At 41.8% G+C, this 27,861-nt stretch overlaps 1 pseudogene; it reads right to left on the bottom strand.

Annotated features, from left to right (window-relative positions):
- Positions 1-22,653: 22,653 nt before the first annotated feature.
- LOC113931243 overlaps positions 22,654-27,861 on the bottom strand; it is a 57,033-nt pseudogene continuing 51,825 nt past the window's right edge.

Genomic DNA, 27,861 nt, shown 5'->3' on the forward strand with positions numbered 1-27,861 from the left:
CTGAATGTCTGTTTGGCACACATATTTCCAAGCACCATTGAAGAAAAGTAAGGGAAGCATGGTTGAATGATGGTTGCTTCTAATTTTAGGACCACCTCCTTGGGGCTTTGAGTAGGAATTCGTGGCTCCTGTGGGTGGAGGAAGGCCATGGTGGCAGGTGAGTGTGTAACTGAGAAAGTCTTTTCCTTTTTTCTTTTTTTTTTTTTTAGATTTTATTTATTTGAAAGAGTGAGAGAGAGTAGGGGGAAGGGGCAGAGGGAGAGGGAGAGGGAGAATCTCAAGCAGACACCCCACTGAGCACAGAGCCTGACATGGGGCTTGATCCCACGACCCTGAGATCATGACCTGAGCTGAAATCAAGAGTCAGACGCTTAAGCAACTGAGCCACCCAGGCGGCCCAAAGTCCCTTCTTTCCTGACCACCCAGCAACATTCTGTTCACCCCTCTTCTGAGATGAAGCTTAAGAATTGACTTCTTACAAAACCCTTTCTGCCTGTCCTCCTCCTCACTCCAGACCTAATAGAACTGTCCCCTCCAGTCTTCATATCCCCCTGCAAATCCCAGAGGCTTTTCCTCGGGCAGCTGGGACACCAGTTGGCATTTACTCGTTTATATGCCTGTGTCCCTCCACTAGAGTGTTGTTTGTTTGGGGGTAGGGCCATGTCTTATTAATCCCTGTGGCCCTTGTTCCCAGCATCATGCTTATTATCCAGCAGGTGCTCAATAAGTATTTTATAATGAAAGAAGCAAGGAAGAAACGAAGCTTTGTTTTCTCAGGGCATCATGGTGTTTCCTGAAATGCTGTCACTGATACTGTAAGCTGTAGGTTGGAGACGTAATGTATTCTTAGAGATAGCACCTTAAGGCAAATCACTGAAAGATGAACTTCTGGCTTTGGCAGAAAGCCTTAGTGGAAAGGCAAGGCAAGTCATAGGGACCTTTATTGAACAATATCAAATTAAATGGGAACAGCCACCATACTGAAGACAGTCAGGACTACTCCAGGGAAGGGCTGAGCAGGTGTCCAGAGTGTCCCCACTGGAAAGTCTGCTTTGCTCAGGAGAAATTCTTAGCAATTACCTCTAAAAAATTCAGCTAGAGACTTGCCCATCGTTTGGTTTGAACCAGCCCTCTAGATTCCAGCTCAAATGGCCAACTTGCCCTCTCTCTGAATCTTTACTTCACCTACCTTTTCTTCTTTATTCTCTTTCCTCTCCACTGGTCTAAAAACTATATGAGTGGAGAGATTATGTCTCTTAAGTCACTACTGTATACCTGTACATAACATGGTGCCTAACACATAGTATGTATGCAATAAATAGTTGTTGAGTGAATGAATGAAGAATGAATTTGCAGGATCCAAAGCTCCATTTTCCTTCATCTACTGTGATGGGTCTTGGTTTCAACTGTCCAGCATCCAACTGGTGAGTCTAAAAGTTCAGATGTTGTTAACCTTGGATCCATTGACATTTAGTTGGTCCATAGATTGAATTTAAGGTGTCTATGACTGGGCATGGAAAAAAATACATCTTTATTTACCTCTTTATTTCCACTAACCTTTCATTGAAATGTAGCTTTTCTTTCAATAATAAATGTAGGCAACAAACAACAGTAGTGTATTAGTAGGATCTGTGATTTTGTCACCAGTTGAATCCTTTACGCTTGTCAGCAATTTGGAATTATTGTAGTAATTATACCTGCCACTAGATTTTGTTATTTAATGTGTTAATAAAGAAGCACACATACTACTATGTCATAAATTTATTGAATGACCAAATTAATCTTAATTAACCTAAATGAATGCATTAAAATTCTATTAATGTCATTTCCAAGTAACTCCTTTGTAATCCTACATATGTTACTTTATACATTTAAAAACATTCCTAGAAGGGGTCCCTAGGCTTCACCACATTGCTAAAGGAGTCCCTGGCACAAATGAGGTTAAAAGCCCTTATTTAGTTCTAGTTAGAAAGGTGGATCCAGTTTAAAAATGAATCAAGGAATATACATACTTTTAAGTATATTATACTTCAAAAATTTTTTTTAATTGGTCTGAACTAATCATGGCAATCCCATATCAGTAATTAATTTAATAAAGTGTATATGTCCCAATCTCTGCCAATGAAACGTAAGAGGAAATTCTGCTGGGGCCCCTGGGTGGCTCAGCTGGTTAAGTGTCTGACTCTTGGTTTCAGCTCAGGTCATGATCTCAGGGTCATGAGATCGAGCCTCGTGTGGGGCTTCACCCTTAGCCTGGAGTTTGCCTCTCCCTCCCCCTCTGCCCCCCCCCCCCCGCTTATACATGTACTCTCTCTTAGATAGGTAGGTAGGTAGGTAGATAGATAGATAGATAGACAGATAGATAGATAAATCTTTTTTTTTTTTTTTAAGTAGGGGTTGAAGCCAAACAGCCAAATTCTGCCATCAGGAAGTGTGTCAGGGTCCAGCTGATCAAGAATGGCCAAAAAAAAAAAAAAAATCACAGTCTTTGTACCCAATGATGGTTGCTTGAATTTTACTGAGGAAAATGATGAGGTTCTGGTTGTTGGATTTGGTTGCAAAGGTCACGCTGTTGGTGACATTCCTGGAATTTGCTTTAAGGTTATCAAAGAAGCCAGTGTCTCTCTTTTGGCCTGATTCAGAGGAAAGAAGGGAAGACCAAGATTGTAAGTTTTGGTGGTGATAACATGACAATAATAAACATTAATATACCCAAAAAACCCCCAAACTTCCCAGGCATGGATGAGGGGACGTCTGCTACAGACACCCTCACAGATTCTGCTTCTCCTGGTTCAGCTCAGGAGCTGATTCCCTGCTGGCCGCTGATCTCCTCTTCACACCCGAGTATGTGGAGCTTGGCTGACCACCCGAGGACCACACCCTGACTAACCACACAAGTTAGCAGCTGACGTGCACTGATGGACTGGTTTGGGCCCAATTCAGTATTCATTCAACTCCCTTTTGTGAGCTTAGCATCACCCAAACTTTGATATTCTTCTCTGGCCCCCAGGTTTGGAAAGCTGTGTGACACCCTCTATTGTTTATCAATTGTATTCATCTTTTCAAAGAACCAACTCTTGGCTTCGTTGATTATGCTCTATTATTTTCTGTTCTCAGCTTTATTATCCAGCAGGTGCTGGGTAAGCTTTAAGTATTTCCTTCCTTCTGCTTTCTCTGGATTTGGTTTGTTGTTCTTTAACTCTGAAATGGAAACATGATCATTGATTTTCAGCCTGCCTTTCCTAATATATGTATTTAAAGCTATGATATGCCCTCTATCCACTGCTCTAGTTGCACCCATCAGTTTTGATATGCAGTGTCTTTCCTTATCATTAGTTCATTAGTTCAAAATGCTTTATAATTTCCACTGTGATTTCTTCTTTGACTCATGGATTATCTAGAAGTGTATTGCTTAATATTCAGTCAGTTGTGAACTTTCTAGTAATCTTTTTGTAACTGATTTCTAGCTTAAGATCACTGTGATCAGAGATCAGACTCTGAATGATTTCCATCCTTTGAAATTTTTTTTTTAAAGATTTTATTTATTTATTTGACAGAGAGACACAGCGAGAGAGGGAACACAAGCAGGAGGAGTGGGAGAGGGAGAAGCAGGCTTCCTGCCAAGCAGGGAGCCTGATGCGGGGCTCAAGCCCAGGACCCTGGGATCATGACCTGAGCCGAAGGCAGATGCTTAACGACTGAGCCACCCAGGCGCCCCTCCATCCTTTGAAATTTGTGGAGACTGGATGAACCAGTGTATGGCAAATGTTGGCAAATGTTCTTATGCATTTGAAAAAGAATGTGTGTTCTGTTATTGTTGGGGACGGCCCCCTGTTCTGAACCTCTCCCCATATTTCCTCACTGTTTTGTCTCTTCCCTCTTTTCAGACTCTAGCATCATATTCTGTAATGGGACTTCCTGTTGAGTGCTCCCCCATATCCAACACCAAGGCCACTGAATGCCTCTTCACCAACATGCAGGTGAGTTGCGTGGCGTTTGGACAGCCAGTGCCTTTTCTCTGGTTCTTGGGAGGCAATTAGGGGTGGTCACTCTGTACCAGGGAGAATGAGCCTTAGCATTCAGACCTCGAAATGGAGCAATAATACCATGAGAAACTGCTTCACTTCCACAGAGGGTGATCCAAATAAACATCCCCTTCCTCAATAAAAATACACTTACACACATAGATAAAGTTTCTGTCTGGGAGCAGGTGGAAAGTGCCACAAATGGCCATGGAGAGGGTGGGCTTGGGGAACCTGGGCTCTGGCCCATATATCACTGCCACGGAAGCAAGATGAACTACACATTGTTTCAAGTGCCCCTGCGTGGCTGTGTGGTTGAAACCTAAAGATAAACTGGAATAAAGGTGCATCCTAGCTGTGATATTGTGAACCTGTGAAGAGTGTGAGAAAGGGTATGTATGTACATTGAGGCTTTAAAAATATGTATGACACTCCTCAGTCCCTTGCTGTTCTATGTGAATCTATCTAAACGGTAATGCCTACTAGTTAGCTCTCCTGACTCTGAATGCTGTATAGGCAGCTTTAACTCTATGTATGTTTTCCACAATCAGAATAATTTGGGACAAAATAGGCACAAACCGTGAGTCAGTGCCGAAGAGAATCATTAGAAAAGAAAGACAAGAGAGCTAAGGTAGATGGCGAGAGAGCAATGCTCTGCCTGGGGTGATAGTAAGGAGACTGAAGCAAAGCAAATTAGGAGGTCAGAACTTCATTTCTAGGGGGTAGGAGTGGAGATGTGTGGAAGACAGGTTCTTGATGTGCTTGACCATGAAGACCTCGGCTCAGAGTCAATTCTTCTGTAATCTTGATGGAAGGGACTTGGGAAGGGTTGATGGAGAAACAGTTCTGAGTAGTCAAGGACTTTCCCTCCATGGTTGACACAAATTTACTTCTCCATACATGTTCAGGGAGCAGCTAGTCAGGGGTTCCATTGGGTCTTCCTTCTCGAGGGAAAGCTTGGAATAGAGTTTAATGTGATGAACTGTAGCCCCTCTTTCTGCAGTGGGACTTGGGGCTGCAAATGGTCCTTGTCGTCATCCTCTTCAAGTGTCGTCTCTAAATTCCCTTCAACTTCAGCCACTGTCTCTGCTGGTCTCAGTGGTTTGCCCAGTGATACGACCTCAACCCTCATTCCTGAGGCATCTGAGCCTTTCACAGACTGAGGCTGATGCACTCATCCATTCACAGTTTCCTTTGGACAAGGGAGTACCACGAGGTGCCCAAGCAGACCACTTGGGTTTCATGGATAGTCCTCCCTCGTCCCCACTCGCCACCCCTGTCATGTAAAAGCAGCCTTACCTCTTCCTGCTGAGCAAGGTCAATCTCCCCTGGAAGATGGTGACTCCTCTATTTGCCTGCTGAACCCGAGACACAGGAAGCACAGAGTGTCCAAGTAGCTTCTTGCTGTGTCCTCTGAAGGGGTCTTGGGTGGCAAGAGTGTGCCCCCTTTGGGATGTCCTAATCGAGCAGAGCCCAGAGGTGAAGGCATGGAAAGCACAAAGCCCCCCAGTAGGTCACTGGGGATAATGGCAGGTGAGATCACTTCTCCTTCCACTTCTTGGTTCAGAGACCGACGTACTCTTCCTGCGGGGGACGCGGTACCACATAGAGGTCTCTGAATCGGTGTGTATACTGAATCGTAGAAGATGGCACTCCATCCTCATGGAGTCTTGCCTCTGAGCCAGCACTTCAGTTGTACCTTTAGCGGACTGTCCCATTGCTCTGTCATGGCCGGTTGCATTCTGAACAGTACAGTATATAATACAAGCAGTGGATCCCATGATCATGGGCTCACTCCCTTACCTCCGGCGCTGTGAAATGAAGCATCCTGGTCAGATGCTATGTTATATAGGATTGTATCTTTGTGCATCAGGCATTTTGTAAACCCTTGGATAGTAGAGCTGGCTGAGGCTCTGCAGACATAAAAGGCAAACCTATACGTGGAATGAATATCTGTTTCTGTGAGAAGGAACTGCTGGATCTTCCAGGGTGGAAGTGACGCGAATGAAATCAACTGTTATGAAGTGGCCCATCAATCCCCTCAAGAGAAGTACCATGCTGGAGGCTCAGCATTGGCCTGTGGTGCTAACAGGTTGGACATCCTGAGGTGGCAGTAATAGGTTCCTTTGGGCCCATGTGTGACCTCCATCTCTGCCCCTGTGGTTACTCTGTTGTTTCCATTGTGCCAGTTCTCTGGTGGCCCATGACAAACTCTGGATGCCATCAATTAACCAGGTCATTTTTGTCTACGTGGTTGGTCAGTGCTCATCCATGGTGAATGCTTTTTGGTGGGTGTTAACTTGAGAATCACAGATCTTGGTACTTTGTACCCACTTCCATATATCCATCCACATGCTGGAATTAGTCACCAGGCTCACCCAAACACAAGGGGGCCGAGAAATGTATTCCAACTTATATGCTCAGAAAATAGAGGAGGAACTGTTTGGAGAATATCAGTGATGACTACCACAGTCTCCACTTGTTACACTCTGTTAGAGGGTTCTCAAAGCATGTTCTTTCTCTAGTGTTCTACAGAGTTTTAGTGAAAGTAAATGTTTACTTATAGCTTTCATTCTTCCTAGAATCCAAGCAATGTTTCCTTAGGGCTGGGTTAGAGACAGCGTAACTCTTGGGTTTTACTCAGAACAGTATTCCCTTATGCTTTGTTACTGGTAAAAGCATGTTATTCCTCGCATTTTCTGTCCTGTTTGGGAGGGACTTTTTTAAAAGCAGCTGTTGAATACTCATGCAGAGAGTCTTCTGGTGAGCCCACCCAACCGGTCTGCTGATCATGCCCATTCACATCCAAATCCCACTGAAATACAAGTCTGGCCTCCTACCACACTTATATTACTACTTATATATTTTTGGCCCTTGATTGATTCCCCAACTACAATATAAGCTTCTTGGATGCTGAGACTCTGTCTCCTTTCTCTTCATAGCTCCTGTTCCTAGGACAATATCCTAACCACATAAAATGCTTTGTAATATTTGTAACTAATGATGAAGTGATTCTAGAAAGCAAACTAAACAGGTTTTATGACAAAGATAGCCACCCATGCAAATAATGCAAGGCAAACAGTCCTGAAAGGACAAACGAGACCCAGGATGCTTTTCTCCCCCAGGGCCCCCGCTGATCTGATATGTGTGCTTTGACCTCTAGCAAATGGAACTTCTGTGGATTGAACCCAGCAAGTTGGAGGGCCTGGTTGACATTTTATGTGGTGAATGTTCAGAGGATTGCAGCTCCTCAGGAAGGTTAATCTGAATCTCAGAAAGCAGGACAACCTTCGCCAAGTCTCTGTCAGTTAGAAGAGTGTAACCATTTTATTTTATGTGCAAGACCTTAAGCTGCTCAAGGCAACATTTTCAAGTTGAAAAAGTCCATTTAGGGGCCCTTGCTTCCTATTTCTATTCCTTTCCCTATTTGAACTTTCACCCCAACCCAGAAGCAAAAACAAAATGCCTTCTATTTGGGAAAACCAAGAAATTGTTTTGCTGTTTTGTTTTATGACCCAAATCTATACATTGCTGCCTGCCACAGTGTTATTCCTCCCCCCACACACACACTCATCATTCATAGCTACAGGGGTGAAAATAGTCCAAAATGGTATGTGATGTCTGTTACACATTTAGATGCATAAATTTGGTTGTCAAGATGGTGATTTAATAGAAACTTATAGGTTCATTGTAGACTATTTTTAATGCCTGGAATTTTTTTTAAAGTGTGTACATGTGCATGTGTGTTGTTTTTATTTCTCTCTTCTTGGAATTGTCATTGCTTTGTAATATAGTCCCACTTTATTTATCGTGGCCTGGACCTAACAAATTCTGGCTATGGACTTAGAGTAAATTAAGGAAAAAGCATTTATTCTCTTAAGAGTCAGGAAGTGAAACATCTTGATTTCATATCCATAATGTCAATGATAAACCCAAAGTCTTAAGTCCTGTGACATCAGGCATGGAAGTTGACTGTGGGATTTCTCATTTTGACATATTATTTCTTTGGGACTATAAATCATTGATATTGGACTAGCCCCCTGAGAATTCATGTTGTTGAAAAACAAAATTCATCGAAGTAAATTTTAAAGATTGTATTGGCTTTATTCAATGATTCATGGATCAGGCAGTGTCCATCTAGCAGATAGAAAGGAGCTTCAAGAAGCTGTATAAGATGAAAGACTGTTACATGCAAAAGGGAGCAGGAACAAGGAAGTTATGCTAGGCAAAAAGCAGACTGGTTGTGGCAAGGTCACTTTCCTTTAGGGGACAGCAAGGGTCCATCAGGCAGATAACCTACCTAGTGCTGACCAGGCAATTCCTGATTGACTGGTTTAAGGTTCTTTTTCTGTAACAGGTTAAAACTATAATAAAGTTAAGTCTTGGTTTGGTGATGTGGGGCTTAGCATAAGTGACTCCATTTTGGACCTGTTGTCTTGTTTTTAACAAGGTTTATGCCAGTCTGAATTATCTTGAGTATATTTTTAGTTTCATTCGAAATTGGTATTTAATGCTTTTTAAAATGTCGTTTCTTTCTCTCTCATTCATGTGCTCTTGTCCTCCTTCTCATGTTTATTCTCACTCTTGTTAATTAGTTTGATGTTACTAATCCCCTCTGCTAATTTCCTCACTGGTTTGGGATGAAATTTTTTGCCATTGTAATGCTTTCAAGCTCCTGAAATCAGAGTTCAAATTTTTCATCTTCACGTAAGTATTCCAGAATGAAAGTCAGGATATAAACTGCAAGATATTTTTCAAGTAATTTGAAGAATTCCTTAGTGGGAAGTTAAGTTGTAAATGCCTTCACTACACTCTTTTGAAATGTGGGGCAGGAATGAGTTATAGTATGAATGAGTTATAGTAATGAACAGCTCACATTTCTGTGCAGTGGAAAAGATGGTGGTGATTTTTCTACACTGTGTTTAGTAATTCACCTTCAGGAATTTTCAGGGCCATTCTCACCAGCTGAGGCTAGGGAGGAGAAGGGGAATCAGCCAAGAGTGCCACTAGAAATTGTGCTATCCATATCTAATCCTATTGACTGTCATCCCTGACTTTGGAGAACACCACCAATACAAGATAAGCAGTCAGAATATTATAGAGCAGTGCTGTCCAAAGGAAGTATAATGTGAGCTATATGCATAAATAAAAAAAATTTCCCAGTAGCCACATCAAAAAAAAAAAACAACAGGTGAACGTAATTGTAATAACATATTTAATTTCACATGATATGTCCATGATATTCACCTTTCAATGTGTGAAGATAGAAATATTAATGAGATACTTTATATTATTTTTGGCATAAGTCTTCAAAATGTGGAATGTATTGTACACATCCAGCATATCTCAATTTGGACTTGCTGCATTTCAAGCTTCCAGTAGCCACACCTGGTGAGTGACTACCACAGTAGACACAGCAGACATGGAGGATATCTCATCCAATACTCACTCTCTCTCTCTCTGACAAATAAGGATTCAGGAACCAGAGAGGGCACACTACTTGCCACACTCACACTGTTGTATCAGAAAGCAAGACTCAAAGCCAGATCTTCTAATTACCTCTCAAGGCCACTTTCCGCTACTTCAAGAGGTTATTTTGGCCTGAAATCTTATTGACTGCTTCCCCCCAAATCTCAATTTTATTTTGCCTCTGTAGTTTTCATCAAGAAAAATAATCTTACGGGGCGCCTGGGTGGCTCAGTCAGTTAAGCATCTGCCTTCGGCTCAGGTCATGATCTCAGGGTCCTGGGATCGAGTCCTGCATCAGGCTTCCTGCTTGCAGGGAACCTGCTTCTCCCTCTCCTCCCTGCTCATGCTCTCTCTTGCTATCTCTCTCTCTCAAATAAATAAATAAAATCTTTAAAAAAAAATAATCTTACAACTGGAATGAGAGGAAAAGACAGATTCTTATGTGAGACTTCCAACAGTGATGTCATGGGGGCCCTCACCTGGTTAAGAAGGGAGTGACGATGAACCTGAAACTAATACAATATTGTATGTCAAGTACATTTCAATTTAAAAAAAAGGAAGTGTTCTTAAACACTTCACTACAAGCACAGGAAAAAAAAGGAAGTGAAGAGATATTAAATAATATTTTAATAGCCCCTATCTGCTTTAAACAAGTTAAAAATCTATAAGCCTGGGCAAATTGTATCTGGGGTCATTGAAAGAACATGCAGATGAGGCAACAGAGCTGCTGGTGGTTACCAGGAAAATGATGGGGAAAGGAAGAAACACTAGAGGATTGGCACGTATCCAGATTTTCCAACTGGAAAAGGCAAATGATACTAGTAGCAAATGTGTCTGTAGTACCTAATAGGTGCCAGGTTCAGGTTCTGAGTGCTCTAGATATGTTGATTCATCAATTCCTCACACCAACCTTATGAGTTAAGTATTAATACTGTCTTCACTTTTCAGATGAGGAAACCGAGACAGAGAAGTAATCTGCCCAAGATATATTGCTAGATGTAGATGGCAGAGCCAGGATTTGAGCTAGGGGGCCTGACTCTGGAGTCCGATTTTTTGAATTGGTATTACACTATGCTTCTCACAAATGAAAGATTTCCGGGGCGCCTGGGTGGCTCAGTCGGTTAAGTGACTGACTCTCGATCTCAGCTCAGGTCTTGATCTCAGGGTCATAAGTTAGAGCCCTGCATTGGGTTCCACGCTGGGTGTGGAGCCTACTTAAAAAAAAAAAAAAAAAAAGGAAATTTCATTATTTGTCTAGTTCTCTGCCCTTTCATCCTCCTTTTCCCCATAGCTGGGAATCATCTGATATCCACTTGAAAGTTCAGCCCAAGCCAGGCTCTGGGGCAAGAGGTGTCTTTGGTAAGAGAGGTCCTAGTTCAATGCTTTGGTAGTACACCATCATATTTTATGGGCTACCATCCCCACCCTGACCTTGTACCTCAGTTCTGGGCCCTGGGTCCTTCCTTGCATCATCCATCCCTAATTTAGGTATTAGAGTCTGTTCTTGGACCCATTTGCAACTTGTGGACAGGAGATCCTGATACCCCAGTCTCCTCAGGTCATTGTACAGAACCTTCTTCTTGATACTACTTACCTGTCAGTTCTATTCTGTGTTACCTCTTGAGAGACCTCCATGACACCCAATTGCTTTTGCCAAAGCACTGTGAAGGATTATACTCCCCACGCACCATGTTCCACCTACTGGTCAGAACTTCCTCCCATCACTCAGATTGCCCCCATTTGCCCATCCATCCCAGCAACTGAGTCTAATTCCAAGATCAAGCCCCTCCTCCCCTCCCAGTTTGCTTGGTTTTCTGTATTGGTGAAACCTTCCTGTTATGAGTGAAATGCCATAGTGTCAAGTCTTTGAGTCCTTGGAAAAATTATGTGTATTATAAAACAGTTGATTTAGAAGCACTTAAGATGAAAAGCGAGGATTATTAAGAAATCCTTCCAAATCCAAACTCAGTCACCCTTTCCCCTTTTTAGATAGTGTTATTAAAAGTGCCAACAAGAAGAATGCCTTAGATATAGTATATCTGGATCTCAGCAAGCCATTTAACAGGGCTATCATGAAATTTTTGTGGATGAGAAGCAAAGAGTGTGGTCTGGATGATAGTATAGATATGTGAATTCATGTCTGGTCTTGAATGTCACTTTTGAGCTAGATCTCCAGTGCTGTTGTAAGGGTCTTCTTCTTGTTGAGGAGGAAAAATTTTTTCTCCTTCAAGAGTCTTCCAGCTTATCTAAGAATTAAATTGTCATGAGGCAGATTAACAGGAGAAAATAAAATTTGATTACATACCTACATTCATGAGATTTTAGGCACACTGTGGTCTGTATGTCACCCTGAATTAAGAAGAAGGGGGTTAGGGATCTGGGACTTCACAGAAAGCTGAAAAAGAGTAAACATTTGGTAAACAAATGTTTGCTGGGCCATTTAGAAACAACAGGACATAGAGAAGAATTTTTACAAACAAACTTTGCTAAATTCCTCCCTGTCTACCACCCCTAATTTATATTATAATGTAGTGCTCTATGGTGATAGCTCTCTTTCTGGAGCAGGTCCTTTATCTAAATTCTTTTAGGCAGTTAGGGGGAAGGTCAAAATTTCTTCCTGAATCTTTTGGGCCTTGATTGTTTTCAACTCAAAAGAATCTGCATACCAAAGGGGCACGTTTTGGGGCATCTCTCCCTTGGCCCCTATGCTCTTAATCCTGGCCTTTTCTACTTTTTATTAAACGCTCTAATAGACACTTCTGAGGAAAGCCCAGCAAATGTGTAGGAGATGCAGAATAGAGACAAATAGATCCCATGGCCAGTGGCATACTCCGAAGTCAGGGGGTTCTCTACAGGCTAGAATGAAGGGCTAAAATGAACAAGATAAAATACAATAAGAATGCATGTAAATACATGTGCTTTTAAAAAATTAAACTATACAAAAACTGTATAAAAGGGACATGGGCTAACAGTATAGTGGTGGGGAGGTGGAGTCTTAGGACCTTAAATTTATTATAAACTCATCGTGAGCCAGAAGTGTACATGGCTGCCAAGTATTGAATGTGATCTTGGACTACATTAATTATAGTATAATGGGAAGGCTAATTCCGTTGTACTTGGTACCTGCCAGACTCTGTCTGTATTATTGTACTCAGATCATGGCAGGCTGACAAATTACAAAGGATCTGAGACAGGCAGCAGGGCGGAAAAGGGTCTGGAATTAATGGTATGCTGGAGCTGGCTGGTACTCACTTCTAGAAATTGCTAAATATTCAGGAACTTGGGGGCTGCTAATTAAACCCTTGGCAGCTTGAACTGGGCCATGGTGGGAGTATTGACACCATGGTAATTGGCAAATGCTAGAAATCAGGACTTTTTATTTTCTGGAGAGTGGGTTTGTCAGGACACCACTGTCAGTAACCCTCTGATATGAAGAATGATTTAAGACAGTTGTTGCATTCAATCAAGAAGAAGAAAAAAAAAACAACTCAAGGGCAGAGAGGATGAGGGTTTCAGAGCTATCTTTAAATAGTTTAAGAGTTTAGAGCACCTGGGTGGCTCAGTCAGTTAAGCGCCTGCCTTCGCCTCAGGTCATGATCCCAGGGTCCTGGGAACGGAATCCCTCGTCGGGCTCCCTGCTCAGTGGGGAGTCTGCTTCTCCCTCTCCCTCTGCTCCTCCCCCTGCTTGTGCTCTCTCACTCTCTCAAATAAATAAATAAAATCTTAAAAAAATAGTTGAAGAGTTTAGATTTTCTTTTTCAGCAGATGAGAGCCATGCTTGGCCAGCAGTCCCGTTTTCCTCTGAGGACAAGAACAGCTCCCACCCCGCCCAGCCAGAGGTATAGCCCCAGACTGCCAGTCACTGGTGAGAAACTCCTGTGAAGTTTCTCATATTGTCTTTAAAAGTTACACAAATTTTATATTTTACTTCATAAGGGATTTATATCTCTCTGACTCTAACAGTAATCCATTTAAAGAGGCACTTCTCAAACTTCTCTATGTATGAATCACCTGGGAACCTTGTTAACATGCAAGTTCAACGGAGTAGTTCTGGGCGGGAGGCTGAAACTGAATTTCCAACAAGCCCGAAGGTGCTGCTGGAGCTGCTGCTTTATGCGTACTTTGGGTAGGAAGGGTTTAAATGCCTTTACGTGCCTTTTCTTCCCCCAACTCCGTCTTCTAGTAAATTTGGCACCCAGGGTGATAGGGCTCGTGGAATGGGTGTTTAATCTCTGTCTCCCACGGAGAGCAAGCCCTTGGGGGGGGTATACAAATGGACCTCTGAAAAGCTTGGAGTTGGAACTTTTTAGACTTATTTGCATTGCATTGTCTGCCCTCTTGTCGAATTCCTTTTTACTAAGTACAGCACTTGGACCTTATCCTCTCTGCCCATACTGAGTATCATTACAAAAAACAGCCAAGGAAATTCATTCTTTGACCCACTGCAGGAAAATTGTCAAGGACGTCATCCACTATGTTACATTCTGTTCTCTGAGAGCTCAGGGGAACTTTCTCTTAAGTTTTATTTCCAGGAATTGCTTCTTCTGAACACTTCATTCTTTTTGAACTTACTGACGCTCTGAATCTCATAGTTGAATGCACTTTCTTCTCTCACTCAGTGTTCATCCAGCACAGAACGATGGAGCACCTGCTAGGCTCCAAGCACCAGTGGGGTTGGGGCGGAGCAGGGAACAGAACAGACACGGATCCCTGCTCTCATGGAACCTGTATCCCAGTGTCTCTTCCCTTTGATTGTTAGGAAATACAGAGCCACTTTGGAGGCTGCCTCCAGCAACTCTGAAAGACCCGATAAAAGATAGTTCTGGTTTGAATCTGGCTCCCGGTTGTATGATTTTCCGAGTCTCATCTTCTCTTTACCGGATTCTCCCAACTCTTTATTTTTCTCTTCTCTACCATGTACATTTTATTTGTTGTCAGCTGCCTCAAATCCCCCGTGGAATGAGGCAGTATATAGATAGCTCATTAAATATGTGGAGTTGGAGAAATCAGAGCTAAAGCCAATGCAGTAAAGTTACAGGGAATTCAACTTTAGCCTCGTATACAAACAGTCTAATGTCCTGAAATGAAATTGTTCACCTTATAATATGGGGACTTTTCTGACATCATATTGGCAGTTCAACGTGTCTGGGGAATTTTGACATGGTACTTCGTGACACAAAGGGTTTTTCTACTAGATAATAAATACCTCAGTGCCTTTCAATAATTGGATTATAGACAAATTTCCATGATTTCAGTTCTATAGACCACAGTGGCTCCTCCTTTTCCCACCAGCCCCAATATCTATTGGAGAAGGTGAATTCTTTGGGGGAGATGGGGGCCTTGGGGGATCACACATGTTGAGGTGGGGGCAGTTTTGGAGAGGGAGAGGGGCTTCTGCCAGAAAAGCAGCCCAGAGCTCAAATCCTCCACCTGGGATGTGTTTTGTGACACTCACTAAAATCTAAACTCCTGCTTTTTCTTCTAACTTGTCTTGATCCAGTTCATGGTTTTCTTCAGATGAGTAAAATACCCCTGTATTTATAGTGGATGCTGTAAACCAGCCAGCCGTGGTATTTTTTTATATCATAAGCAGCTGCTCTCTGAGCCGACACAGAGTGAGAGAGGCCGATTTGTATTTTTACAGCCAGATATGAAACCAGCTTTCAATAATTTGGGAAGCACGTGCCACCTCTTGTGATCCTCGGGGTGCTTATTTTGAAACAAGCCCTGAAGATTGCAGATACTACAGTTAATACAACCCTGAACAGTAGCCCTGTTTTAGCCACTTCCTCGAACACAGGAAATTTTAATGAATTAATTGACTTTATCGTCAGTATGAAATATTGGCACTTGTGATGACACAGATGATACTCTGTGACCACGTAGAGGCCGCATTTATGACCTTTGTAACTACATTCCACTCACTGAAAAATGACAACTGTGCTAAAGGAATACTTTCCTCCTTGCTGCTGCTTCTCCCAACGAGAGCTTTCAGCAAAGGGCATAGAAAGTCCTGCCAATAAATAACAAAAATTTACTGTCCTCACCATCATTTTACAGTCTTGCTCTCCTCAAAAGAGGAGCACAGAGAGCAGAATGGATGAAATCAACCTGCTTTGCTCAGCACCAAGGACATGTTATCACTCAAATGAGGTGCTGAAGGGGGGGGGGGGGGGTTGAGGAGAAATATACAGACCCACAACGGCGCTGCCCCGGCCGTGTTTCTTGGCCATTGTTGTTGTCCTCATTACTCCATTTCCCACCCCGAATGGCTGGCTGCCCTGTTTCCAATGCCATAGAAATCAGAATTGTCTTCACCTTCTGAAGACACCGAAAGACAGAAATCCCTTGAGTCAGAAGCCATCCAAAGGGAATCATTTCTGTATTCCTTTTGTGGGACTGAATGTTCGTTCCTCTCCTATGTAAGAGACTAGGATGCTTTAGAAAGTGCGTCTTCAGATTCCTTGAATTGAGGAAGGAAAAGAGACAGAGCCAGAAAGAGCTTAACTGGAATGAAAAGCATTTTCCTGGACGCTGCCCTCCTGAATTAATCAGGTCCAGCAGAGGCGGCTGAAGGAGGTTGTTGGGGAAAAATTCCTTTCTCGTATGACTGGGTATTTCTAGCTGGGCTGAAAACAGAGGAATGCTTTCTCGCCCTTGGTCCAGGGCCATTGCAAACCAGAATCAAAACAACTGTTTGCCATTCCTATAAGGAACTTTAATGATCTGAAAGGAAATAGCAATATGTACGAAAAGACCCAAATTTCTCTCCCATTAGTGGTTTAAGGGCTCTTGGTATAGTGATTCTTGAAATCACAATTACAGTTCATGAAGTTTCTCTGACAAAGCCCAACTGTGAGAATTGGTTTGAGAAAAGGAGCACTGGGAGTTCCAGCCTTTATTTCAAAGAACCTCAGCTTTACCCTCCTTGTCGAAGTCCTTGAGAAAAATAGCTTGCACGGGGTGTGTGTGTGTGTGTGTGTGTGTGTGTGTGTGTGTGTGTGAAGTAAAATGTATTTTCCCTCCTTAGTAAGCATGTCTTTTTAAAAATGTAGCCCGAGTTCTCCCTTTTTTCCCATCATTTGAGGCTTAATTCCCATATACAGACTATTCTTGTCACAGCCAATCCCTTGTTGCTCTAAATACATCTTTTATTTTGCTGCAGATTTTCAGTAGCTTCTTTTATTCCTCTATTTCAGTAACAGTGACTGGTCTACCCAAATTCTCACCAAGCAAGACATTTACAGGAGCAGGAGGGCTGGGGGCAAGGGCAGACAAGCGATTAGTTGAGTGTCTACAGTGGGTTGGCGGTACAATTTAAGCCTCCACCCGTATGCTGTAAGGCTAGTATAAGCATCCCCACTTGATGGATGAAGAAACTGAGGCTCCCTTTTCAAGGAGATTCAGCCATTCTCCCAAGTTTCAACCATGCGAACCCAGGTAGTCTGACCTCAGAAGCCACACCCGTTGTGATATGCCAAACTGCCTCTTGTTCAGGACGGATGATGCAATCTCCATTTGACAGTTGGCAATGTAAAGGCGAAGGGGGTTTTTTAACTTTCTCAAATTCCCATCGTAATCCTTGCCCAGTTAGTGTCCCTGGAAACCTGTTTACTGTACCAAGCCACTCAGCATAGCAGCTCAAGACAGATGATCAGGCTGCATCCCATGTTGCCTGGGCAGTGTATGGGCTGCTTAAGAGAAGCTCCAACTTGATTATAGAACCTATCAAAAGTCACCTTCTACTTAATGTAAAGAATAGCTTCAGGTCATCGCTTTACCTGGGGATGGTGGAATCCTCTCTACTCTGACATTAACCAACTTGGTTATGTTACACTGTTGGTGGCCTACAACTGTTCATCTTTACTATTTTGTTGTCCTAGCTCATTACTGAGGTTTCCCATATTCAGGACAGCAGTGTGGGACTCCAGTTTCCCTCTTGAGCTATGCAGGCAATACACTCAATGAGAATAACTGAATCTGGCATCAAGAGCTGTGTTTTTACATCATTCTTGGGACCACAGCACAGAGAATAAATATGTACCCAATAAGCCTCAAGGGAGGTGTTCCTGGATATTCCCAACCATACAGAGTCCTCGGAACAGGACAGGGACAACTTTCCCTTTACTTGGGCACCTCTTCCTTCGCCCTGGGCATCTGTGTCTGGAAAAGACCCCAGATTTCTCCATAGCCTATGGGAGAGTCAGGTCAGGGCCGGAGATAAAAGTCTAGAAGGGGATTGTAGTGGAGGCTAATAGCTGATCATCACAATCAGTCCTCCCCCTTTTCCATAGTAAAAGAGTTGTTGCCAGACACAGTGAATACCTACCCATGTTCTTCCATTTGAGTCCCTCTGTACAGCTAAACTATATTTAAACATGACTGCCTGGCTCTGTAACATTACCTAGCATTCCTGTGGTCTCAGAGCAGCAGCATCATCTGAGAGCTTGTTAGAAATGCAAATTCTCGGGCCCCGCCCCCCGACCTAGTGAAACAGAAACTCTGGGGGCTGGGCCCACAGTCTGTGTTTTAACAAGTCCTCCAGGGGATTCTGAGGCAGGCTAATGTTCTTGAGAACAGAGTGAGTAGAAAGAACGTGTGTTCCTTCTGTGACTGGGCCCAAAGACATTGAATACACCTCTTCTGTGCTCTCTTCCTACTTCCTTCAGGCTCGATCCAGATAAAGCCTCAACCATGCAGATGGTGACAGTGCTTTAGGGCAGAGGTTTTATACTAATTTGATGCTAAAGAATCTTTTAGATTCAAGTTTTCTTTTATTTTTTAAGTAGGCTCCACGCCTAGCGTGGAACCCAACGCAGGGCTTAAAAACATGACCCTGAGATCAAGACCTGAGCTGAGATCAAGAGTCGGACACTTAACGGACTAAGCCACCCAGGCGCCCCTCAGATTGAAATGTATGAAATAAAATTACATAAGATTGAAAAGAAAGCCATTTGTATTATAAAATATTCTTTATAAAACCAGATATGTGAAATAGTACTATATATATACATTTTAAGTAATGCATTAGCTAACAAGATCTGACAGTGGGTCTAATGACCTCCATAAATTTAAGATATCTGCAGTAACTATAATTATAATGTGAAAAGTATTTGTGGTCTCTACTGGTAACAAAATTCCAGGTACTGCTGATACTACTGTGGGTTGTTGTATACATTCATAATGTAAGGAATGCTAAGTTTCAATTAGAGATTTATGGTAGACTCAACAGTGGCCCAGGATATCCGTGTTCTAATCTTCAGCACCTGTAACCGTAGCCCTACATGGTAAAAGAGACTTCACAGCAGATGTGATTAAGTTAGGGTATTGACATGGGGAGATCATCCTGGGTTGTTCAGATGAGCCCTAAGTGTAATTCCAAGTGTCCTTACAAGAGGGTGGTAGGAGGTGGCTAGACAACAGACGAGGATGAAGCAGTGTGGTGATGGATGCTATGCTATAGACCTTGAAAAGGGAGACGGGCCCACAAGCCAAGGAATGAAAGGGGCCTCCAGGTACGGGAAAAGGCAGGGAAATGGACCTCCCTCTGGAGCCTCCAGAAGGAACACAGCCATGCTGACACCTGGACTTCAGCCCAGTGAAACTTATTTTAGGATTTCTAACTTCCCAAACTGCAAGAGGATAGATTGGTATTGTTTCAAAACACTATGTTTGTGATGATTTGTTACAGCAGCAGTAGAAAACTAATACAAGCTTAGTTAAAGTAATGGTGATTTTTTTTCCCCCCTTATTCCAGTTCATGAACCTCCCGAATTCTATCCATGGGTTAAAGAACCCTTACCCTGGGGTTTGGAGAGCTACAAAGTGGAAGGACCTGGGTCCCTGAATGACTCAAGGAGGCAGAGCTGCCCATGAATCTAGAACACTTTACTCTGGACTAATATTGAGAGAAAAAGAAACTTCTTTGATTTTTAAGCCACTGAATTTGGGGGGGGTCTCCTTGTTATAGTACCTTAGTTCCCTTATAGTATGTATAGTTCCCTTAACTATTATGGGGGAATTCCTCAAGAGGGGTTAAGGAATGTATCTAAGAAAACCATATATGGATGGGAGAAGGAATCCAAAGCACCTCAGCCCATAGGACTCAGGAGCCAACAGTGCTGCTGAGCAGTTGGGTCTAGAAACTCAGAGCACAGACCTGGCAAGGTCAGGAAGCCAGGTGCTGAGTCTGGTCAGGACTGCATACTAGGGCACTAGGGGGCAAGGTCAGAGAAAGGTGAGTGATGGAGGATGGGGGAGCCTGGGGGCCTCAGCAGCATGAGGGGCCAGCCCCTTTCTGTGTTCAGAATTCCAACTCCCAGGCTGGTTCTCAGCCAATAAGAACCCCGACCTCTCTAGCAGCCATGCTAAAGAGCTTGGCTTGGGGTTTGCATGTTCCTATTTTATCTCACAGGTACTGGGCTCTTGTTCCTCCAGGCATGGACCTGTGGCCTTGTTCCCTGGTTCTGAGACCCAAGTTGGGCCCCTTTGGTTTTAACGACCTTCCGGTTTTCCTTCTCAGCTTCTTGGATCTCAGAACTCCCTTGTGGTTTTCAACTTTCCTCATCTTGGTGTCTTTGGTTCCCCTGGGTGAAAAATTTCAACTCCAACTCAGCCTCCCATCACCAGCCTCTTTAAAAACCTACCCTCGAGTTGAGTGTGCCCCAGCCTCGCCTGGAGTAGGTAAGGATTCTAACAAAGACATCTTTTCATTATGATTCCACCTTGAAATAAAGATAGAAACATTTCTCAAGAGTTTTGCTTGAAGATCAATATTGCTTCATTTAGGGGAGATATATATATATATATATATATATATGTATATATATATTTATTTATTATCTATTTATTATTTATTATTTATTTATTTCATAAAAGACAGCAGCCAGTTGAAGTCAATTACTAAGGAATTATGAGGGTACATGTGCAGAGTACCCATATTTCTGAAATTTTTCTGTACATGTTAAAATGTGTTAAGAACTAAGGAAGTTAGCTGGGGAACTTAAACCTCACCTTTCCATTGTTGTGATTTAGACATAAGGGTTTTCCTGATATGGTTTCTTACATTTATCAAAAAAACCAGTAGTAACCCCATAGTAAAGGAGATTAGACAGAGAATGTCCATGATAAAATTTTGGAAATGTTAACAGCCGATAAAAACTGGGAAAATGAAGTAGTAAGAAAAAGTTTTCTTCTGGAAATAATGTCTGGAGCAGCCATTAATGATTTTAACTACCCACTTTGGTAAGGGATTTGGTTGGAGCACCGTAAATATAAAAGCAACAAACAGAAATTTTGAACATTGGACATATATGAAGAAATAAGGAAAAGAATGTCTAGTCTTTTTTTTTTACAAGTTTTTTTTTAAGATTTTTATTTATTTGACACAGAGAGACACAGCGTGAGAGGGAACACAAGCAGGGGGAGTGGGAGAGGGAGAAGCAGGCTCCCCGCTGAGCAGGGAGCCCGATGCGGGGCTCGATCCCAGAACCCTGGGATCATGACCTGAGCTGAAGGCAGATGCTTAACCAAGTGAGCCACCCAGGTGCCCCAAGAATGTCTAGTCTTAAATCTGCATTTTGATTTTTCATATCAATGAATGAAAAATGTCTAAATTAGCTCTAGAGTAGAAATATAGAAATTATATTTAAAAAGTGATTATAATTTAATTGTACTTTTGTTTCACTTCATGCTTCAAATGCATTCCTGGAAAGTTAAATAAAAATATATCCAATATTTTCTTGAGTACAATTATGATTTTTTGGAGTTTCCATCAATACACAAAAGTCAACTGCATTTATATTTAATTAAGTAAGTAAATAAGTAAATTCTACACCACACATGGGGCTCAAACTCACGACCCTAAGATCAAGAGTCACATGCTCTGCCAGCCGAGCCAGCCAGGCACTCCTATTTTTTATTTTTTATTTTTTCAGAAAGTACATGTTTTATTTTAATTCCAGTAGAGTTAACATACAGTATAATATTATTTTCAGGTGTACAGTATAGTGATTCAATACATTTATACATTACTCAGTGCTCATCATGATAAACGTACTCTTTAATCCCCATCACCTATTTCACTCACCCCCACCTCCCCGTACCTCCCCTTTGGTAACTGTCAGTTTGTTCTCTTGTAGTTAAGAGTCTGTTTTTTGGTTTGTCTCTTTTTTACTTTCTTTGTTTGTTTTGTTTCTTGAATTCCACACATGAGCGAAATCACATGGTATTTGTCTTTCTCTGACTGACTTATTTCACTTACCATTATACCCTCTAGATCCAGCCATCCATGTTGTTGCAAAATTTCATTCTCTTTTATGGCTGAGTAATATTCCATTGTGTGTATGTATGTGTATATATGTATGTGTGCATATATATCTCACATTTTCTTTGTCCATTCATCTGTTGATGGACACTTAGGCTGCTTCTGTAATTTGGCTATTGTAAATAATGCTGCAATAAGCATAGGGGTGCATATATCTTTTCTTTTTTTTCCCCTCCAAATTTCTGGTTTAAAAAGGACTTGTTTGAGAAGAAAGGTCCCAAACATCAGGTTGTTCACAAAAATAACCTACAGTATCAGCTTTGGAAAACAAATCTTAAGACTATTGCGCTAATGTTTTTTTCTAGAGGATGCATTTGACATGCCAACTCTCATTCACAAAAACACGTCGTTACATTTGTGAACAGCCCCATGTAGCACTCTTAGGTGGTGTTAGGGGTATAACACGTATAGCTTGAACTCAGAGCTGCTCTCAAGTGCTACTCAAGTAATGTGATTGCCTTTGCAGTTAGGGAAGCAGCTACTGAGCTCAAGTATGAATGGAAAGAACTGTACTCCCTGCATAACAAGAGATTATTTTGGAGACCGTTGATAAAAACCACACATCGTTTTTATCATTAAGTCAGAAAGAGGAATCAAAAGCAAAAGCAAAACTTACAGGGTAAGATAAGACAACGCCCAGGAGCATCAGAGGAAGCGACAATGAGACCGGGCACAGGGCAATATGAATTAATGAACATGGGAAGGGCAAGGATGGGGGCAACAGTAAGCGTGTGCTGAAGACGATACCAGGAGAGGGGATCTGGTGAAAATTTTGATCTTAGACAAGTGCCTAAGTAAAGAAATAATGGGACAAAATTTCCAAACCCCACTGTGTGCTTAAGAGTCATCCTCGCCATTGACACTGTCTCTGGTCATCCTTTCCTCCCTCAGCCTCTTTTTCATCATCCCTCACTCAACTCCAGCTGCTCATCACCACCCCCCTCCCCAGTCTTCATTGTCATCATCATCCGGGAGGTCCCCCCCCACAGCAGAGCCAGCTGTAGCCCTCTCACACTCCATCTTCACAGGAGTCTCATCTTTCTTCAGGGAGCTGCTACTCTGCTCCTCTTCTCAGTTACCATTCTTCATCTCTACTCCTTGTTTGCTCTGTTCTTTTTCAGTTTTTTTTTTCTAGGTTTTCCAGTAGAGAACCTACTTTTTGTTTTATCTGGGTCAACTCCTTCTTAATGATGTGAAGGTCATCTCCTTTTAACTTTCCAGACCTGGAGGAAGATCCTCACTGTCCACTCTTAGAACTGAAGCCCCCTTGCCCCTTCCTGAGGTGTTTCCTGATACGCGGTGGGATTTTGAGGGAACTACAGCCCGAGCAATAGGAGGAGGAGAAGCACATGCTGGGTTACTCTACTCCATCCTATCATAATAATCCAAGTGAAAAGAAGAGCCATACAGCTCCGCTGCAGATCGTTTTGCACGTGCTTCTCCTCAGTTCACTTTTGGCTCTGGAGACAGATTAGTATCTAAAACCTGGCCAGCTGTCATTCTGCCATCCTCCCCTGCCCCAGCAGCTTGGGCATTTCTCTCATTAACATACTGAACAAAGGCAAAGCCCTTAGGAACAGAGCAACCCACAATTTGGCTATATTGGAGAAAATTGCCTCCATGTCCGATTTCTTGACCACAAGAGTATTGGGATTCCCAGTGAACTCATGGGAGTTCATGGAGCAAGGATCTGTCTTGTTGGTAACATTGCTGGCCGTTGTCTTTGATGATAAGGTTTCTCACAAAACCAAAAATTGTAGCTGAAGATCAAAAAAAATCTGACTCTACGTAAAGTTCCACTAACATATATTTCAAGTGATTTGTAACCAGGATGGGGGAGGGAGAAGAGATTTGCTTCTGAATCTCCTACTCCCGGGTTCTACCTGGAGAAGCAACTGCTGCTTGTCAGCAGTGCAGTGGCAGCCCCTCAGTCTTTGTCTTTGCACTATCTTTTCAAATTAGTGTTTTCATATTCTTTGGGTAAATCCCCCGTAGTGGAATTACTGGATCGTCTTGTAATTCTATTTTAATTTTTTGAGGAACCTCCATACTGTTTTCCACAGAGGCTGCACCAGTTTGCATTCCCACCAACGGCGCACGAAGCTTCCTTTTCTCCACATCCTCACCAACATTTGTTATTTCTTGTCTTTTTGGTTTTAGCCATTCTGACAGGTGTGAGGTGATATTTCATTGTAGTTTTGATTTGCATTTCCCAGATGATGAGTGATGTTGAGCGTTTTTTCACGTGTCTGTTGCTCATCCATAGGTCTCCTTTGAAGAAAGGTCTGCTCATGTGTTCTGCCCATTTTTAATTGGATTTTTTGTTTTTTGGGTATTGGGTTGTATAAGTTCTTTATATATTTTGGATACCAACCCCTTATTGGGCATGCCATTTGCAAATATCTTCTCCCATTCATTAGGTTGCCTTTGAGTTTTATTGATTGTTTCCTTTGCTGTGCAGAAGCTTTTTATTCTCATGCAGTCTCAATAGTTTTATTTTTGCTTTTGTTTCCCTCGCCTCAGGAGATATACCTAGAAAAATGTTGCTACAGCCAATGTCAAAGAAATTACTACCTGTGCTCTCCTCTAGGATTTTTATGGTTTCAGGCCTCACAGTTAAGTCCTAATCCTTTTTGAGTTTACTTTTTGTATAGTGTAAGAAAGTGGTCCAGTTTCATTTTTTGCATGTAGTTGTCCAGTTTTCCCAGCACCATTTGTTGAAGAGCCTTGTTCCCATTGCATATTCTTGCCTCCTTTGTCGAAGATTAATTGACCCTATAAGTGTGGGTTTATTTCTGGGCTCTCTATTCTGTTCTGTTGATCTATGTGTCTGTTTTTGTGCCAGGACCACACTGTCTTGATTGCTATAGCTTTGTAGTATATCTTGAAATCTGGCATTGTGATACATCCAGTTTTGTTCTTTATCAAGATTGCCGTGGCTATTTGGGTTTTTTTGTGATTCCATACAAATTTTAGGATTATTTGTTCTAGTTCTGTGAAAAATGCTGTTGGTATTTTGATAGGGATTGCATCGAATCTGTAGATTGTTTTGAGTAGTATGGACATTTTAACAACATTTGTTCTTCCAGTCCATGAGTATCAACTGCATCTTATATGTCAGCATTTTTGCACATCACGAAGGAATTTTTGAAAATTTATTTATTTGAGAGCAAGAGAACAAGAGAGAGAGAGAGAGAGCATGAGCTGGGGGGGGGAGGGAGAGGGGGCAGAGGCAGAGGGAGAAGCAGGCTCCCCACCGAGCAGGGAGCCTGATGTGGGGCTCGATCCCAGGACCCTGGGATCATGACCTGAGCCAAAGGCAGACACTTCACCGACTGAGCCACCCAGGTGCCCCCAGGAAGGAATTTTTAAAAAGATACCAATTAAAATGGTAACAAGAGTATGTAAGTTATCTAGGAATATGTCTCTGTAAGTTATCTAGGAATATGTCTAACAAAAATGTACAAGAATTCCATGGAATAAATTTTAAAATTTTATTGAAAGATGTTAAAGAAAATCTAAAGTCAAGTCTATGAACATACTATGTTCATAGATGGGGGATTCAATACTGTAAGTAGTTCACTTTCTTCAAATTGATGTATAAATTCAATACAATCCCAACAACCTTAATCTTGGCATGCTGTTTCTAAAATATTTATGAAGAATAATACCCAAGGGTAGCCAAGATGCTCCCCAAAAAGAGAAAGTAGGTGGTGGAATTTGACTCTCTAAATATTATATAACTGTAGTAAAGACAGTGTACTCCTGATAAGGGCTAGAAAATGGGAACAGAAAAGACACCCCAGACACAGACTCATACATATATGAAGACCTGATATATGACAGTTATAATTACAACTGGGAAGGAAAAAAAAAATAACTCTTCAATATATAGTACCGGGAAAATTGGCTATCCCTAAGGGAAGAGAATGAAAATAAATCCCTACCTCACCATATACTGTACAAAATGAACTACTACTTTATTATACACATATATCCAGTCCAGATGGCTTTAAGAAATTAAATGTGAAAGACAAAACCTAAAAACTTTTGGAAGAAAACATAAGGAAATATTCATGTGACAACTCTGGGGGTAGGTAATGATTTCTTAAATAAGACAGAAAAAGTTCAAACTTTAAAGAAAAAGATTGATACATTTGATTATATTAAACTTTAGGATGTCTGTACATAAAAGAGCTTCATTAAGAGAGGGAAGAAAATAGCCACAATTTGAGTGAGGATATTTGCAATACAGGTAGCTAACAAATAATTCTTACCTTATGTGTATGTTATCTATGTTATACACACACACACACACACACACACACACACACGTGTGTATATTCTATTGCTGTGTAACAAATTACCTCAATACTTACAAATTTAAAATGACACATATTTATGATCTCACAGTTTTTGTAGGACAGGAATCTGGGCGTGGTTTAGCTGGATCCTCTGCTGCAGGGTCTCATTGCCTACAGTCATCTCAAGGCCCCAACTGGGAAGGATCTTCCAAGCTCAAACTCATGTGGTTGTTGGCAGGATTCAGTTCCTCAATGAGTTGTTGGCAGGAGGCCTCCCTCAGTTCCTTGCCACATGAGCATCTAACACATGGCAGCTGGCCTCATTGTGAGGAGCGAGCAGGAGAAGGCGCCAGCAAGAGAACCTGCTAGCAAGACACAAATTATGATGTTTTGTAACCTAATCTCAGAAGTGGTATCTCATCACTTTTGCCATATTCCATTTGTTAGAAACACATTACTAGGTCCAGTCTATATTCAAGGGGAGTGGATTACACAAGACTATGAATACCAGGAAGTAGAGATCATTGTTGGTCATGTTAGAAGTCTATTACAATGTATATCAACCTAGGGGTGCCTGAGTGGCACAGTCGCTTGAGCCTCCAACTCTTGGTTTCAGCTTAGGTCCTGATCTCAGGGTCGTGAGATCAAGCCCCACGTCGGGCTTCATGCTCAGTGCGGAGTCTGCTTAGAGTTTCTCTTTCCCTCTCCTCCTCCCCTTCCCACCCCCCTCTAAGATAAATAAATAAATCTTTTTTAAAAGACAACATATATCAACATAACGGGAAATTATGCAAAAGACATTAACAAATATTTCATAGCTAGGGAAACACAAATGACCCACAAACAATGGAAACACTTGTGCATGTGCGCCAGGAGAGGTATACAGCAATACATACAGCATCCTTATTTATAATAGGCAAAAACTGAAAAAGCAAATGTCCAGCACCAGTAAAATGGATAAATCATGATATAACCATACAGTGAAATACTGTACAACAGCGAAAATGGATAAACTATAGCTGGACACATCAATGTGGAGGAACCATTCCAAAGCATAATACTGAGAGAAATAAGCAATTCACAGAAATAAATGTATGGTCTGATTCCATTTGTATAAAGTTCAAGGACAAGGGAAGTCAAATAATTTATGTATTTATATATTTCTACCTCTATCAGAGAAATGATCAACAAAACTAGAATAATGGTTTTCTGAGGTGAGGGACAGAATACTATCAGGGAGGAGACACACGCGGGGTTTCAAAGGCGTAGGGCAATGTGTGTTTAAGTACATTTCTTTATTATTATTTCACCAGTGAATACACAATACATTGTTTTGTATATGCGGGTTTTTTCATGCTAAAAACCATAGGGAAAAATAAAAAAGCTCCTGTTTACTGAGCATTCCTCTGTGCCAGCCATTTTGCAGATGCTCTCTTTGAAGGAATGAATCCCATGCTTTTTTTTTTTTTTAATGCTTCACCTCTCATTTTCTGTTTATTGTTTTTTACTTTCAGGAGCATTTACCTAAAATAAAATAGAACAGATTGTGTTTAAAGCAAGGGAAAAATCATGTGATAATAAAAACAAGGAAGAAAATACTAATAACTCAAGGAGAATTTTATTTTTATACTGAATACAGAACCTAAAACCATGTCATCTACTCACAGAAGCCTCTGAACCAAAAGGAGCGACATGGAACAATCAGACTAGATCAGAGGTTTTCATCCTCGGCACTATCGAC

This window comes from Zalophus californianus, chromosome X (genome assembly GCF_009762305.2).
Source record: "Zalophus californianus isolate mZalCal1 chromosome X, mZalCal1.pri.v2, whole genome shotgun sequence".
Taxonomy (NCBI): Eukaryota; Metazoa; Chordata; class Mammalia; order Carnivora; family Otariidae; genus Zalophus; species Zalophus californianus.